The sequence below is a fragment of the Pagrus pagrus genome (assembly GCF_965226575.1).
Source record: "Pagrus pagrus genome assembly, chromosome: 9".
NCBI lineage: Eukaryota > Metazoa > Chordata > Actinopteri > Spariformes > Sparidae > Pagrus > Pagrus pagrus.
In genome coordinates this window covers 2,544,868-2,559,962 of record NC_140193.1, presented here as the reverse complement: position 1 = coordinate 2,559,962, position 15,095 = coordinate 2,544,868, and positions in this window count along the sequence as shown.

Here is a 15,095-nt window from a genome sequence, read left to right as displayed (position 1 = left end):
GAGATCTTTTATAAAGTCAAGATGACGCACGGTGACAAAGTGATGTGGCGTTAAGTGAAAGATGAGTTACTGTATTTTTTTTTTTCCAACTCCAGGAAATAGATGAGACCGATGGCGACTTTCTCTCCTCAGTTTCCCTCTGAAGTGACTGACGTTTATGGTGATGGAAGGTCCGGATCTCTTAAACGGCGGCTCGTTATTCCATTAAAGGTACCTTCCTAACGACTCGCAGGAAGCAAAACTGATGACAAGGTAAAATAGATTAATTAAGGTACCTCGGCGAAGTAGCAGCCACTTAATCATAGATCGTGCTTGTCACAGGGATTTAGGATCTGATTGACTTGAACAGATTATGCCTCTCTTCATTTTCTGCCTTTGTGCAATGGAAAATTAATTGTCAGTGACATTTAGTTGTAATCCCCCTCCTCCTTACCACCACCCTCTATCTCTACTTCCTCAATTAATTATTGGCTCCCTTTTATACTCCCCTCCAAAGTCTTTCTTGTGGAGATACACAAGAGGCAGAGTCATTTCCTCGACTGCTGAGGACAACATCCGCTTTTTGATTGAGTCGAGGCAATCTAATCATCAGCTGTCGCCGAGGCGATATTCGCCTCTCATACTTAGACTGCTGTGTCAGTGCTATTACCCACCGCCCTGCTGACACGCACACAGGCAGACACACAAACGCACTGTCTGAGTGACAGCTACAGAGCCGGGAGAGTCCGGTCCACCTTGACTCGTCAATCATCCGAGGCTTTGACAGCTCATTTCACTGAGGAGAGGAGAGGAGAGGAGAGGAGAGGAGAGAGAGGGAAAGTGAGGGAAGGAAAGGAGGAGAGATGGACGGACAGGAGATAAAAAGTAAGGGAAGGAAAGGAGGAGAGAAGGAGGGAGAGGAGAGGAAAGGTAAGGGAAGGAAAGGAAAGGAGGAGAGAAGGAGGGAAATGAGAGGAAAAGTGAGGGAAGGAAAGGAGGAGAGGAGAGAAAAAGTGAGGCGAGGAATGTAGGAGGGAGGAGAAGAGAGTTAAGCAGGAATAGAGAAAGGATGAGAGGAGGTGTGAGGAACAACAAAACAGACGAATGAGGAGTAAAGTGACAAGAGTGGAGGTGAGAAACGACAAAGTGATGAGACTGTTGAAAGAACGAGGTGAGAAGAGAGGACATGAGCACACATCAGGAAAAATGGTGAAAAGGGGTGAAAGTAGGAAACAGGAGCATAAAAGACAGAAGAGGAGACACGAGATGTGACCAGTGAAGGAGAGGTAAAGGAGGAGACACATGACAAATGGAGGGGAGGTGCCTGAGAAGAGAGAGAGAGAGGGGGAGTGAAGAGAGAGCAGGGATGGAGAGAGTATAATACACGAGGGAGGAGGAGAGAAGATGGAGGGAATAATTGTGGGATACGAGCTGCTGACAGGATGACAGCAGAGTGAGAGAGGAGATAGCATTGTAGCATGATGAAACTGAGGTCAAGTGTGTGTGTGTGTGTGTGTGTGTGTGTGTGTGTGTGTGTGTGTGTGTGTGTGTGTGTGTGTGTGTGTGCGTGCGTGCGCGCGCGTGCGTGCGTGTGTGTGTGTGTGTGTGTGTACATTTGCTTACTGTGTAAAATTAAACATCAGAGGCAGAGAGAGACATTTCATTTCCCAGTTATGATTGATGGATAATGTGTGTGTGTGTGTGTGTGTCCCAGAGAGGTGTCAGATAGCCCGTCCTCACCTCACACACACACAAAAGAACACACACATACACACAAAACACACACATACACACAATGTCACTGATTCTGCAAACAGCGAAACACCTGAAACAGTCAAAATGTGAATATTGAAACACTGAAACGTCTGACGTGAACAAATCAAGGCCAATAAAAACATCAGGAAGTAACGGCTCCAGTTGTAAATTCAGTAAAATACCATCAGTGCAACGACAAAGTCATGTCAGACTCTGCAGCCACATTGTTCCCTCTCACTAACGCCAGTTGAACTTTTTGTTCACCGTAAAGCTTGTTAACGATGCACAACACACTGCTGTAGCAACACAACGCGCTTCATTCAGCCACACTGAAAGCCTGCCAGAAACAGAGAAGTTTTCAACACTAGCTTAACAGTGATGAGCAGAACTGACAAAGTAGGAAAAAACTTCATGAAGCGAGAGTCCGAGGAGGGTTGAATCCAGGGCAGCTGCACTCGGTCGTAGATATGTGAAAACATTTCGCCTTCGAGGGGTTTCTTCTCCTTCAGTTCTGAAGAGTTCAGCTCAGAACTGAAGAAGCTGTGGATGGATGGATGGATGGATGAGAGGTAAAACTATTTCAACTGTCTACAACCAAGTTAAAGTCAACCCTCCTCGTGTGTACGACCTGGAAGGCAATTATAATAGAGTTGGAAAAATATTCAGAAAAGTTCTAGTTCAGAAACTCTCAGCAACAGAGGAGTGACTGCTGTATGACTGCTGCTGTACTAACTGAGTAACTGTTAACACTGAGGAAGTATTCAGGAGAAAATGGAGGAGGTCCACAGGTGCGTAAGGAGAAGACCGAAGGCCACAAAATCAGGAAAAGTGGCGTAGATTTGTCGGTCCAGGTGTGTTTGATGGGATTTTGAGGGACGTCTGTCTGCGGTGTGGCCTGTGGCCGAGTCGACAACCCTACTTAAGACAGCCCCCAGGTCCGGTCTGAAGCCCCCTGAACTGCTCACAGACTCATCAGGACCGCCCTCATAATATCAAACATCTGGATGATTACATCTGTACTTTCTGAGCCAGACCACGGCAATCAAAGAGAGAAGCATCCTGACAGGTAGACAAAGGTCACAGGTCTGCCATCATCATGAGCTGTGACGTAATTTTGCTCGACGTGGTTGATGCAGAAACATCGACCTCGTTCCCAAAAAGGGGAATCACCACATAATATTCTCTTTAGTTGTGAAAGTACTCCCCCAAGATCTCTCCAAAGAAAGAAAGTAAGGAAAGTAGTAGTTCCTGATCAGTAGGCGTCTCCAGGTCCACATTTTGTCATGATGACACGCACGCAGACTCAAGGTGAAAACAACACCAGCCTCCCTGTAGTGGCTGGTAATAAAATATAAAGCTAAGCTGGTAAATGAAATATAGAGTTGAGCAGAGCAAAACAATCTCAGACGTCCACTTAGTGAGTCATTTTAGTCATTGGAATGACATCTATAACTCTACTAGCAGGCAAATCTGTCAAATATACTGAAGATCGAAATAAAAATAAAAGGAATGAATCATCCTCGGCCTCAACAGGAGAGCTGCGACGGCTTGTGGTTTTTATCTGCGTCCTGCAGTAATCACCTCTCTGACTGCGACACCCGAGACCACGAGAGTTTAGCTGAGGCTCAAAGTTTTAACTCACCCCTGGAGAAAACCGATGTTTGGTGCCTTCTCAGAGAGTCAGAGATTACCGGGGGATTGTTTGACAAACAGTGAGCCCACACTGTGTATTTTCTTTACGGTCTGTGTACACGCGTGTTGAAGTTCGAGGGGTTTATCGGAAAAGCCCTGTTTATGTGCGTGGGTATCAGAGACACGGGGAATGCTGATATTCTGAATATTTATTCTACTTCTTGATACACAACAGCGTCCAGTCATATTTGAGAGAAAGCAAACAGAGAATATGGCTCCAGAGGAAAAAAAGATCAGAATCAGTCTATTTTAAACTTCCTGCTCTGGTCACTGTTAGTCGCTAAAAAAGAAGCAAAAGTGAAGACTGAAATAGAAAATGGCATGAGAAATAGAAATCTGGAGGAGAGCCTGGCAAAAGGCGAGCAGAAGGAAAAGAGAAGAGGGTTAAAAGTCACACACGAGTCACAGGAGAAGGAAAATAGAGATCCATCTCAGGCCTCCAGAGTCCAGGTTGCGGCGCTGACATGCTCGGTGCTCTGGTGCATCCTCCCAGTGTGGGTCGTGCCCTCCGGGGGCTCACAGCACTGGTGTAGCATGTCACTGTGATATATGTGCAGGCGCTAGGGAAACTCAGCATTAGCTCCGACTTTCCCCTCCTCACTGCATGAAGGGAAACGACCTCTCACCTCGCTGCTGCCAGGAAGCCTATTGGACGACCCGTCTGTCCATTAATTGTCATTAAAAGTTGAACTGGAGAGTCAAGTTTTCCCCTGAACGACCAGATTCAGACAGGCTCCTGTATGCATTCATCTTCATCCCCATCATGTTAGTATTGTTTTATTGTACAGCTCTATGTTGCAGTATTTATGGTTTCTAATAGGTTCTGTTTACGCAGTCTTTCTATACGTAGCAGGCCGTCGGGGTGAGGCCGGCTTCGCATTGTTTATGTAGATTTCCGGTCAAATAATCATAAAAACAGACGGCATGCTGATTTTAATGGTCTGAGACTTGACCCGGCTGTGTTCACCTCCAAAGCGCCTGTCTGCTCGAGACAAGAGGGGGATTGTTCTCCAGACAGCGAGAGACGCTCAAGGATGATAAAATCTGACGCTTGTTAAGACAAATAATGAGATTGTTTGAATGTAAAAGGTTTCAGAGGAGACGCTTGCTGATCTAATGCTAAATGTTACACGCTCCTCCAACCCCGAACGAAAAAAGAAAATCTTTATGAAGCCTTTCACCTTCTGAAAGTCTTTGTTTACCGAAAAATAATCATCTTTATTTCTTCCATTTAGTCGTGGCAGTTGTGAAGTTGTCACCTGAGGGTAGCACGTCTCTACCTGAAGGGACAGATGGCGACAACTGCTGGAAAGAAACCGCCTTCATCAATCAAATCACAAATGTAAAATCTGTTGAAATAATTGTGATATGATTTTTTTATCAAGTTCTTTGATTCAAGGTTCATTTTTAGAAACAGCAGCTGATACAGGCTCACTGTAACAATCTCAACCTGCTGATAAAGAACAAATGATGTGATCAGAAACTACAGAACAGCTACTGAATGGACCTCGAGGTGCTATTAAAGGTGCAGTATGAAGAATTTACCACTTGTTAAAGTCATGCTGCTAAATGTAGCTGCCATCAGCTAGTTAGCTTAGCAGGTACAGTCAGATCAGCTGACTTTACCTGGACTTGGAGCTTCAGAGCACCTGGGGAGTGACTCACTGTTGCCTCGTGAGGTATCAAGCGGTATTACAAGATACGACAGCGTGCTAACTTCAGTAGGCATCTCTGCAACACAGTACACTGACATAATCTCATGATTGTAGTTCATTTTTAAAATGTTTGAAACTGATATTCTGGCATATTGCAGGTGAGATTGTCGAGTTTTTTCAACACACTTTAAATGATCTATATATTTGCATATGTATATTGGCAAGGAAGATAGAGATGTCAAGTTTTAAGCAGTTTTGGAAGCATTAAGACGATAACATGTACCTTTATTCATCCCATGTAGGAAAAATTCAAATTGGCACAGCAGCTAAAGGGAACAAACATTATGCAAACAACAGAAAAAGTAGCAGCGCCGGTAGCAACTGAATAAGACAAAATAAAATAGAAAATATACTCAAATAGATAAAGCAGAATAGAATACAAATGCTATATACAGTACAGGCTGTTTGTATAAACATGTGCAAGTAGATGCATTTTAGCTGTTAGTAGTTTTATTTCCCCCCCAAGAGGTTGAACTTTAGCACAGCAGGAGTGTATTTATTATCTTTTCTAATATGTACGTCCATGTCTCTGTGGACTGTGGCTGGTGGACACACATTGGGCGAATAATGCATCGGTGTGATTTTCCCTTGAACTTCGTGACTCTGTAAATCGAAGTGTCGTGCAGCATGGGGATAATATATTTGAAAGATGAAATTCCAGTGGCATTTCCCCCTAAACCCAGACCCTCCTGACCCCCAAAGAGCAGGTCAGATGGAAAGCGAGAGTATACCCCCTCTACTCTACAACAGGCCCCGTGAGGGAGATGATGAACAGGGAGCTGCACAAAGCCAGCACTCAGATTTAATTGGACGGAAGGTGGCTGTACACTCATACCATAAATAACTGGACTCTGGAAAGTGTGTGTTTGTGTTTGCGTGTGTGTGTGTGTGTGTGTGTTGGTGGGGACTCTGGGTGGGGCGAGGAGGGTTAACCATCATGCAGTTCAGTCGTGCAGTGAGCTTAAGCACCACTGAAGCTGAGAGAGGCTGTCAGGGGCCCAGTGTAAATGTCCTGCAGGCTAACTGATTTGTCTACGGTCGTAAACACGACATAAAGAGCTAATATGCAGGTCAGCACCAGCGTGATTTACGCCCCCCGGAGACCCAAAACTTCATCAAGGCATTTCACTTCCCTCCTCTTGACTTGTGTGCAACTTTTCATGGCAAAAAGTGAAGTTTTTCTTGGACTTGATCCCCCAAAAATAGGCCAATTTTTTAGATCCGTTCTGCCATGAAAACATTAACTGTCCACATTCTTTAGACAACACACTGAGGGGTTTTCTAAAAGATATTTTTTGGTGGGTCATCACTTTAAAGCTTTTTGCTGACAAACTCCACAGAGTTAGAGACCAGTCCAAGATCACGATTTAAGATGTACAAGATAGAAAGTCTTTTAATTTGTCTGTGGGGTTGGGACTCATAATCAATCAGGCTCAGGCTCAAAGACTGATGCAGCTGTCGTCACTCGCTCTGCTCTCAACCCAACACAGAAACAGAGGGAGAGGGAGAGGAAGAGGAAGAGGAGGGAGAGGGAGGAGAGAGTCAGGAGGAAGAGAGAGGAGAGAGAGGAGAGAGGCAGGAGGAAGAGGGAGGAGAGAGTTAGGAGGAAGAGAGAGGAGAGAGTCAGGAGGAAGAGGAGGGAGAGGAGAGAGAGAGGAGGGAGGCAGGAGGAAGAGGAGAAATAGAGCTGAGAGAGGCAGGAGGAAGAGGAGAGAGAGGGACGAGAGAGGCAGGAGGAAGAGGGGAAATAGAGCTGAGAGAGGCAGGAGGAAGAGGAGAGAGAGAGAGAGGAGAGAGAGGCAGGAGGAAGAGGAGAGAGAGAGGAGGGAGGCAGGAGGAAGAGGAGAGAGAGAGAGGAGAGAGAGAGAGGAGAGAGAGAGAGGAGAGAGTCAGGAGGAAGAGGAGAGAGAGAGGAGGGAGGCAGGAGGAAGAGGAGGGAGAGAGAGGAGAGAGAGAGACGAGAGGCAGGAGGAAGAGGAGAGAGAGGGACGAGAGAGGCAGGAGGAAGAGGAGAGAGAGAGCTGAGAGAGGCAGGAGGAAGAGGAGGGAGGAAGAGGAGAGAGAGAGAGGAGAGAGGCAGGAGGAAGAGAGAGAGAGATGCTCTATCAGGACAGCACACTGATGAGAACATCAAGATCGCCTCTTCAAGAGATTATCTTATCACAATGAGTCGGTCCATCAGATAATCAGGACGTCTCGTCTGCTTCTGACAAAGCAAACTGTGAATTATTTACTTTGGAGATTGAGTCTGTTATTTTTCTTGTCCTTCCTGAGGAAGCAGGAGGCCTCGTTGTTAGAGGAGCTCGTTTCTGTGAGGACTTCTAAAGACACTACCAAGATACTAAAAATCCAGATTCAGGTTCTTTTTATCAAGGAATTGACCTTTTTTGACAGTTAGTTTAACCTCAGTTTTATACTGACACAGTTGTTGTCCAGGAGCTCAAACATTTCAACACCATGTGCGTCAAACAAGACAAAGCCTCACAGCCATCTACATAACCTCCTCCAATCAGGACCTAATCCAGCACAGGCTGGAGGAAGAGGGAGGCGGCAATCAATTTCAAAAAGGTTGACGATTAGACAGTTTAAAATGTTCACATTAAAAAATGTACAGACAAACAAGACAACAACAAAAAGCACAAATATGACAGCAACAGATCCAAACTGATAACCTGCTTTAAAAAGGATCTGATCCAACACAGGCTGGAGGAACAGGGAGGAGGGAACAGACTGTATGTTGTATGTAGTCAATTATGAATCATAAACAATAAACCAGTAGACAGAAACTTTATTACAGAGTTAAAGTAACAAAATAATAAAAAGATAAAAAGAGGGACACGCCCACTTCAGATGTAGTCTGTTTCTCCAGCCTGTGTTGGATTAGGAGAAAATCAATATGGAAGTTTGTCTCTGTTGCTGTGATATTTGTGCTTCTTGTTGTTGTTTAGGATATTTTGTTCATCTGTGAATTTTATTTTTAACATTTTAAACTGTCTAAATTGATCCTCCCTCTCCCTCCAGTCTGCACTGGGTTAGGTCCTGATTAGAGGAGGTTATTTACAGTAGATGGCTGTTTGACTCTGACTCTGACGCACGTGGTGTTAAAATGCTCGTCACTGACTAAAAGTTTGTTGTCCTGAGCCGCGAGCTGCACTTCACTCTCTCTCGACAGCAGAGTGCCGAGCTCTCAGGCTTTCAGCTCCACGTGCGGCGGTCGAGGTGGAGTCGACACTGACAAAGTGAACAACCTGCTCTAGATGTTGATTCAGTAAAATATCAGCTTACTCCCAGTGATAGTGGAAACACAGTGAGATGTCAGCAGACAGCTCTCTCTGCTGACATCTTTTCCAGATGACACAGGTGATCATATGTCAAACACTTTTCTGTCCAGGATCTCACCAGCAGCTGCTTTTCTCGTGGAATAATGGCTTTATCGTTTCCTGTCGTAAGCATTTTACATGGATCCATACATTAAAACCATGTGTTTCAGTGACCTGCAGTATGTACATGTAGAATCAAATGCCCCCCAAATCCCTTTAAATGAGCTGATTTCTGGTGATACAAGTCAGCCTAATTCATCTTCCTCATGTTTGCCCTTGGAAAAGCCACAGCTTGTCCCTTTTGTGCAGGAAAATGTTCAGGACACGAGGCGTGGAACGTAAAACTCTATCATCATCAAGCTTCTTTTTTTTTCTTCTGCGCTGGCCCTAATTGCCTTTTTCTCCTTGTGTATGTATATGTGTGTGTGTGTGTGTGTGTGTGTGTGTGTGAGTGTGTGAGTGTGTGTGTGCCTCAGACAAGGTGTCCATCTATAACTTGTAGAAGGAGGGGACCCCCGCCCGGGCCGGCCATCTGTCACCTGGGCACCTGGAGGGACTGCAGTCTTGCGCGGCTTAAAAGGCGAAATCATTAAGATGCTAGAATAACAAATGTCGGGCTATGTTTGGCCCTCAATCACCTGGTTTTCAAGGTGATGAACATTCCCGTGTCGCCACCTCCTCGCTCGGACTAAATGAGCAGATAAAAACGCATCGCTTAAGAGATGCTTTTTCCTCCTCGTCACCTCTGATCGGTCCAGTTCTCTGGCCTGATTCCTGCACCGGATGTTGGGGTTTTTTTTGTTTGTGCATGCGCAGGAGCTGCCATCCTACTGAGGCACATGCACAAATGAAAAAAAAAAACACCCAAGAACATACGACTGAGTACATCCCATCACTCCTTACGAACCTGGCTCTCCCTCATTTTTTTCCCACATAGACACAGACAAACACAGAGAGAGACCCAAGGTCAGTGGAGGTCTGGCGGGACAGTGATGAATGGATGTGAAGGGTGTCATCCTGGACAAACAGAGCCAGGGCCCACATGCTGCTACATCCTGAAAAATATGCCTGTTACACCACCAGCAGCTGAGGGAAATAGTTTGGAGGTCTCTCACATCCTCTCTATCGCTCACTCTGTCTCCCTCTCTACATGGAACATACATATTTTGTCATTCCCCGTTGCACAGAAAGTGAAAAATAACACACCTACACAGACGCGATGCATGCAACTTACAGTAGATGTCGACTGACTAAAATGAGATTTTTCAGGCTGATATCGGTGAAGCTAACATCTGATATGCGACACAAAGGACACGCGTTTTCTGTTCACACAAGGTCAATGTTTTGTGACGATGGCGGTGCCGTCGACAGTCCTGCTGCCCACATGCTGTTACAGCCAAATAAATATGTCTGCCTCTGCCCGCTAATCTCCGATGCCACCCTGCCTCGCTCCTCCAAGGGTGTGCAGATAAATAGCTTAGTGTAAAATGGCCTCTTAAAATATGACATTGCCACGATTTCAGGGGGAGAGAAGGGGGAGAACTGGAAAAGGTGGGAGGCGATGGAGGGGGGAGCCATGATGAACAAAGACGAGGAGGAGCAGATGCAGCCAAGTCAGATCTCATCTTGTGGAGCAGAGGAGTCTGTAATATATATTAATATTAATCCATATACGTTCCTTTTTTCCTACATGTGAGAGGGAAAGTGGGATTGTTGGAGGAGACGCAGCCATTTTAAATTCATCAGTCTTCAAGGACAAAGCAAAAACCAGCAGCCTTAAAGATGACAAAGAAAACAAAGACAACAAATATGGTATAAAAACATCACAACATGTTTTCTTCTCGGGAATAAAAGTCATTTTCACATTCCTCCTTTTTATTATTATTGTTGTTCATTCTCAAAGGAGTTTTTTTTACACATTTCAGCTTTAAAATCAAGTAAAATGTTAAAATTAAGTATTTTTTTTGTTTGTTTTTCACACAGATTTCAACCCAGAGTCCATGAATCAAATGTCTGCTTTGTGTCTGTGGTAATAACATTCATCAAATTCACACAAGATTCAAAAAGTAACAGTGTTTGTTGCCGTTCTTCCTTCCTTCCCCACCCTTGACTCCATAAGTAACCATGCATGGCACATGACGCCCTGCAAGAACATTTAGTTTTGTACATAATAAACAAACAAGATATAAAATGTTGATTACCAAAAAGTGAAAATTTAGTCATTAACTAGTTTCATGCTGATGGAAAGTCAGCGTTTCTGGAGATTCTCCCAAACAACTGAAGTAGCTGGGGACTTGTTTCAAAATGTAAAATAAATAAAAATGCAGCGCGTCCAGTGTAACCCAAGTCTCCAGGAAGCCCGGAGATCCCAAAAGATATTGTTTATACCCTTTTTAAGCTAAATTTCTCACTGTAGCTGCTGAGCTAAATCGGTTAGCAACACCCATCTGAGGTGGGAGCACGAGCTGCACCGCACATCGAGGATGTAAGGAACGTCTAACTTAATTTTCATTTTTTGGCGAACCTATCCTTTAATGAGCTTAAGCAGCAATGCATGGCAGACTTTATTTAAACCTTTGGACTCAGACATGCTAATCCCTTTTCCCCCAGTCTGTATGCTAAGCTAACCGTCTTCTGACTGAAGATTCATATTAATCAGACAGTTATGAAGGTGGTATCCATCTTCTCATCCTACTCTGAGTAAGAAAGATAATATACACAGCCACGACTCTCCATGTACAGTCCTGAAGCCACTGCACCACATGTTGTTAACCCACGGCTGAAAATAGTCCCCAACAAATGCGTTATTTCCCTCTATTTGAGTTTTATTTGCTAATATCCACAGTGCCCAAGTGTTTCAGGAAATTACCAAGCTTTTTATAAATAAAGAAAAAAAGCTTGTAAGACTCAAGTAGGACCCGATGGGTGTGGGAAGTTGGAGTAAGACATTGTTAGTATTGTGATTTATGTGCTGTGTAAACAAATAGAAGCAAAATAATATATAAATAAATTCACATGTCTCAGCTGCTGTTGTGCCACAATAATATGTAATTAAATATTACTTTTAACTCAGTTCTGAGAGACGATTCACAGCGAGGTTTCACAATAAAAGCCACACTACAAACACGTAATAAAAACATTAAATCACCACATTAAAGATGATTCACAATAGTTTGTTTTGCACAGTAACAACAGAGTGACAGAGCTGCTCTCATCCGTCACGTCAGTCGTTCAGGAATGATCGGAATGAGCTCGACTGTCTTTGATCTCGGGTCTCGACTGAGCGGGACTGAAATGATCCGGTCTGAGTGGAGCTTGTTGTTGTCGGCTGCGCCTCCTCCCCCCCGACCCTCACCTTTTGAAGAGTCGAGTGCAGACGGAGCGAGAAGAGACAAAAGAAATACTGAATTTTCAGGCAGAAGAAAGTGGTGGTTTGGATTGGAGCAGGAGATGAGGGAGGATGGAAAGAGAGGAGCGACGGGGGAGGTAAAGGTTTTGTGTGTAAATGGGGAGGAGGTGCGACAGCGGGGGGTGTTTCCATACAGTACACGAGGTCGGGGAGATATATGAAGGCTTGTCACATTGCAAAGGTTGAGGTATAGCCTCTATTGGTCCAGACAGTGACCTCCAGGGCAGGGCCCAAACATTTCCAGATGTCTGCCAACAGCGTTACTGGAGCTGCTTCCATGTGGAGGTAGGGGGTGAGGGTGAGGGAGGGAGGGAGGGGAGGAAGGGGAGGGTGGCGCTCTACAGCACATTGTAAAGGAGAGGGATGAATTTGGCTTGCAAATCAAATGACGAGCGTAGACATAAAAGTCTGAAGCTTTACAGAGAGCAGGAGGGGGAGCATGAGAGTGTCGGAGGAGTGTGTGTGTGTGTGTGCACATGTGTGTGTGTGTGTGTGCACATGTGTGTGTGTGCATATCTAGATGTTGGTGAAAAATGGAGACAGAGACATTAAAGTGCTTTAGATTTCTTCCCTCTGTGCTTCTGCCCAGAAGGGAATCTTTGACGTTCATTTATTCTGCTCCCCAGCGTGCCAGCTTGCCGAGGATCCGACATCAATCACGTCGTTTCATTTTTTAATGTTCATTTTGTATCACCATTTTGCATTTTGGTTCGTCATTACTGGTGATAAATAGGCAAACGCATTGTCTGGGCAATGGTTACATTAGGGGGGTGTACACCGGGGAGTCTGCACGAGTCTGAATTATGAGAGGATTCGAATTGTCTGAGAAATATTTTGTTGCTGAGATGGAATTTGAAAGTTGGAGCTCAGGGGAGGAGAAACAGCGGTCGGACAAGAAGTCTCTGCAAAAAGGGGAACGACAACTGGGATTAAAAGTAGCTATTAAAGTTGAACAAAATTTCAAACATGATAAGTCATGTTTTGCATCAGCTGTCAGAAGCAGTTGCGCTGGTGAAATTCATCGACTTAACAGAGCTGAAGTAATTCTTCTCAGGAGGACATCATGAGGGACAGAAGCCACCAGAAATGTTGGGTCTCACTGCATTAGTCCTTCTGAATGACATGCTATTAGCCTCCCAGGGTACTAAAGACATATCACAGTATTTCTTGCAGCAACTTTGTCTAAAAAAACGGAAAGAGGAGCAGTCAAAATGTTAAGTTGATCCCGTTTCCATTCCTCACGAGCTCCCTCTGGATCTGGGCCTTTAGAGCCGAGGAATGTCGGCGAGCCTCGGGCCGTCTCTGCAGGCTCTCTGTTTACCGTTCCATCTCACTTCCACCTGTTGGATATCTCCTCCTTTCTGTCTGCGACGCCACCTGAATCTAAAGAGGTTTCCAGACAACAGAGGAACTTTTCAGTCAGATAGAAAAATCAAAACACGGGTCGGGGACATAAATCCACAGAGTTTAAACAGGTTAACGCAGCGTGGCTTCAACCGCCGGGCTACAGCAAGGAGTGATGCTAAAGAAATAAATGTACATGCTCGTGGAAATGAAAGCATCCACCAAATACTGTTTGTAAAAGAGATGAAGCTTTACTGATCCCTGTGGAGAAAATAGGCTGCAACAAAAATAATTCCTGACTACAATCAGACTCAGAATCACTTCTCTGCACCCATGAAGTAATTTAACGCCGTGGGTCATATTTAACAAAATGCACTTTCACACAAAAACATCAGCGCCATTTGTCAGCTTTCAATCAATTGTAATTAAATGAAAATAGCTTGAATGGGACATTAATTGCAGGCTGGCATTAGCAGGACAAAGAAAAATTACCAATACTGACTGAATGTTAACTAGTCAGAGCAAAGTGGTTCCTAGAAATGACAAAAATATACTTTTTACCAAATATGTTTTGGAGGGACCAGAGTTGAAGCATGGCTGATGTTCACTCCAGGGAACATTAAGTGCTTGTAGTGCTAACAAGGAGTTGGGTTGTGCTTCGGGCCAGATTAGACTAGAAAAGGGTTTTGAACCACGATGGAAAAGTCGTTCTGAAGAGCCACTCTCGAAGGCGGAGTGAAAAAACAGCCGTCATGGAAACGGGAGAAATTCAGTAATCGCCCTCAGTAGATACATTTTCAGACTCTCTACTGGAAGACATTCAGTGTTGTTGACTTGAAAAATAAAGTTGTGTAACAAATGGAAAAGACTGATAGAGAGGGGAGTTCAGAACAGTGGAGATAATCATATACCTCATCAGACTCCATCCAGAAGATGTTAAACTTGTTTTAAAAAGTCTGAATTAAACAAATAATTGTTTCCTGGAGTTGATGGGAGCTGGAGCTAAAGAGTGAGACATCTCGCTTCTTTCTCATCTCTGCTGAGAGACGCACATGTGCAGTACTGATCAGGCAGCAAACGCTTATTTTTTTACATCTGTTACTTCAGTCTCTCTTTTAAACTCGGCGCCAACTAAACAATGGGCGAGTGCTGCTAGAACAGAAAAGGCTTGAAAAGGTTTAATAGGCCAACATCCTTAACTTCAACGCATGTCATAGCATGCGTGTCCACCTGGGTGTCATGTCAACATCACAGCTGATCAGAGCTGGAGCAGATAAACAACTGGGACCGCTGCAGAGTCATTGGACGTGGAAATGAATGCCGATCGTATCTATTCCCACTGAAGACAAAAGCCAGCTGCAGTGTGGGTGTTAGTGGGTTATTTTGTCCGATATATAAAAGTGTAAGTGTGAATGTTGGATTGTTGGTTGGTGGTTACAGAAATGGTTGAACTCAGACTCAGAAGGGTGTGGAGGAGGGGGGTTTCTGAAGCTATCCAACCCTCAGGCACTGCTGAAGAAGCACACTGACACTGGAGTCTGACTCTGTGTTTGGTTTTCACTAACAGCTGAGAGAAAAAGTGGCTCTTCAGCTTTAAAAATGCTCAGCTATGATCACCTGCTGGTCACTTTCTGGCCACAGTGTGGTGATTAACAGGAAGTGCACTGAGGGGTTTGTCAAGGCTTTGGTCCTGAAGAATTAGATTGGTGTTGTGGACAGGAACATCTCGCTCTGCACAGCTGGAGGAACCTGCAGAGCTGGCTGTGGGTTCGTCATTACAAGTCACACCTTTCACAAAACACAGTCTATAAGAAATATTGATCAGTGCAGCTTTGAGAATGCATTAAAATGGTAAAGAACTGTGGATATTTAGTGAAAGCT